General features: G+C 43.1%; 1 pseudogene; it reads right to left on the bottom strand.

Annotated features, from left to right (window-relative positions):
* Positions 1 to 336: 336 nt before the first annotated feature.
* Positions 337 to 3,400, bottom strand: LOC119505123 (annotated as a pseudogene).

Below are 3,400 nucleotides of genomic sequence, written 5' to 3'. Positions count from 1 at the left end.
ATCTGGACAAGACCCTGCACCAGTAAAAATTTACCAGTTGCTGGAGGCTCAGATGAGGGTCAGCAATTTTTAGCAGTAAAGTTTTCAAATTAAGTTATATAACTTGTTTTATAAGAAGTAAATAATGTTTATTTGTTTTTGTACAGTCCATAGTGTCATTGTACACTTCATAGACTACATAGTGCAAGCATAACTTATATGTGTACCAGGATGAAAAAATTCATTTGACTCAGGTTATTGCCATATTCACTTTATTGTGGTGGTCTGAAACTGAACCCACAATATGTCCAACTATGATTGTAGTCTGTTCTTGATGATTGAGAATTCCACTGGATTTTAAATTATTTTATAGTAATCAGGCATGGTTAGAGGAACTAGGTCTTGGGAAACCAGGCTCATTTCATGGCCATAGAGAAATAATGGTAGCCATTTACTCTTCTTGTATCTATTGGTGTTGACTTAACAGGGTCTTCAATTTTCCTTTTTCTGAGTTAAGTTTGGGAGCACAGCAATCATATTCAACTTCTGATTTAGATAAGTCTCAGCAGAAAGTACAAATTCACACTTCACTTGGAAAATTTTTCAATATGGGCACATGATAAGACAGATGGGATGCTCTGAGACACTTTTCAAGGGACAGGAGTCCCATTCTGACAAATTGCACACCACTCCTCATTGGGCTCACCCTCTTTCCTCATCACTCTAACATCAAGCAGTAACTTCTGGGAGGTGTCCAGTCACTCAGACTTTCCATGTAAGGAATTTTCCTGATGAAGTCCAGACTTATCTCCTGTGCTATCAGATCATCTAAGTTAGCAAAGCCTCCTTGGAAACAGAGCCCTGACTGCTACTTAATAACATGGATGATAGTGTGCTTCTTGGATAGGCAGTATTTTGAGGTCTAGATTCTTCATCTGTTTCTTGTTTCTCAATAACAGGAAAATCATAATTTTCAGGTGGCCCCCTGTTTTCTTGTTTTATTCAGATCAACTCTAACATGATCACTGGGACTTTGTGTGTAGGATCAGTTCCTGCTGTTTTGCTAGAATATCCTGTGCATCTTTGACTTCCAGAGCTGGAAGCAGTGGTGAATGTATTGGCATGTACACTAGTCTTAATAACAGGTCCTGCATGACCTGGAGATGGCACTGGAAAATCTGGACATTGGATGGTTCTGTTTGAGGGAGGTCTTGGCTGGCCATGATCTATGCTAGTATCTTCCATCCAGATACAGTCCAGAATAATAGATCTTGAACAATTAGTATCTGTAAGAGAAGGAAGATGACAAGAACCTCCAACTGGTGAGCTCAAATTGATCCTAGGTGAACCAAACGCCTTTCCATGGTATCCTGCAGTATTGGTAGTGGTGGCACTGGGAGGTGTACAGGATGGGATATTAGTAGTTGATGAGGCAGCCATCCACTGCTGGTCTGCCACAGTTTATGGCTCACTGAGCCAAAAAAAGCCATATGTAGGGTTGGGCTCTTGCATGTCATGGCATATTCTGATTTGGTGGATATCTCAGTTGTGGAGGATGAGAAGGAAGTACTGCTTCTATGGGTTTGGGACAGTGATTTTGAAAATGTACCACACATGAGGGTTGGCCTTGCTGCACATGCTGGAGACATCACTGAGCTGGGTTGATCTGTGTGTTGGAAACTTGGATACCGGGTTTGCAGATAAGCCACCTGGTGGCTATGACTTCTGTTCCAGTACAGAATTCTGCTTAGGCATTTGTGGCTGACTCTCTTTATTCTCAATTACTAAAGAACTTAAATTGATAATATTTTGAGACCAGCAACCAAGATCATGGTGATATTGAATGTTATTGATGGTCACTGGGGAACTTAAACCTTTGCCCAAAGGAGGTGCCATAATTGGCATGTTATCAGGGGCTTGCTATAAAGAAATGATCTTCAGCTGCCATGGACACTGCTCATTTAGAAAAATTCATGCCATGTACCCACAGCTTAGAAAGTGCAGCCAATTCTTGTTGTTGCATAAGTTTCATGCACTGGTCCTTCACCAGGCTCTGCAGCTGATGCAGTAGAGCTGTTCCTTTTTTCTTTATTTCTACCCATAAAATAAATACAGTAACTTGAGTATCTTGTTCCACCAGCTTTTGATTTTTATTTACTTCAGTTATCCAGTTTTGGATCTGATTTTCTCTGAATTGTATGTATTTTGTCTTTCCATCAGTTTTTTGATTGGTGTATCCATGATCCATTTCTGACTCTGAAAATCTTCTTTTATAAATTGATGTCTATGTTTTTATGTTCTAATAATTGACAGTCCTGATTGGTGAGTTTGTCACATATTTCACAGTAAATCTTTGGCTATTCCTTTTCATGAAAAGGACAAAACACTTGTCACTGATGCTCACACCAACTACCTTTGGAGATACTCCACCCTCTACTGAGCTTTGAAGCAAGTCTCTCAGCCCCTGCAACACTCTCCACAGATCCCATCCACTCTGCCCTGTTCTCACAGCCTGTCCATTCCTGCCAAGGCTTCTCTACCGTAATGCTGGAACCTCTGTAGTGTCTTCACAAAGAAACTGTCTGTGAAGGGGCTTTCTACAGTGAATGACTCCAACGTGAGGGCCAAATGGTGAGGAGAATGGGCAGAAACCAGCATCTAGGCAGAGCAGAGGCAGGGCTGGGACTGGGGCTGGGGGTGCTCCAGAAGGTGCCAGTGGGCATGGAGCTCCAGGGGGTGAGGGGAGCTTGAGGGCACTGGGGTGTGTAGACAGGCAGCAGCCAGGGTGTTTGCAGCTACTGCACAGGGGTCCAACAGGTTGAGCCAGACTCCTGGCACCCACACTCCCCATTGGGGCCCTGTGGACTCTCAGCCTGGTTCTCCCCACCCAGTGATGCTGAGCCCCCAACCTCTTCTCCAAAACCACCCCCCTGTCTGACTCCAGACCCTGATGATGTCCCCCTGGTCCTCTTCAGGGGCCACGCAGCTGACCTTCCAGAGAGGGAGGGATGGAGGGAGCCTCCCAGACCCCAGGAATCTTCTTCCCAGATAGCACACATGGAAGTGGGGGTGTGTGTTTAACTTTTTAAGTTACTATCAAACTCTTTCCATCCTAGAAATTTCTTTTGGACAGTGCTTTTCAGCAAACCCAAGGTGATAATTTGATTCATGACAATAGCAAACCCTTCAGTTTGGTTATTTAAAATTAAATCTATGCCCACAACTCCTGTAGGACAAAGTCAAGAAGTGACAAATTGCACACACACAGTTGCTTCCTGGCAGTAATAGCTTCACTTGGATGTAGAAAGTGTCCATTTTGCTCTCTCCTAGCCATGGTTTTCAGGTTTCTGATTAAATTTGTTAAAGTCATTTAGGACTCACCTCTCCTGAAATCTCCTATGACTTCAATGTGGTTATTCAT

This window comes from Choloepus didactylus, chromosome 10 (assembly GCF_015220235.1).
Source record: "Choloepus didactylus isolate mChoDid1 chromosome 10, mChoDid1.pri, whole genome shotgun sequence".
Lineage (NCBI taxonomy): Eukaryota > Metazoa > Chordata > Mammalia > Pilosa > Megalonychidae > Choloepus > Choloepus didactylus.
This window is presented reverse-complemented; position numbering and strand designations above follow the sequence as displayed.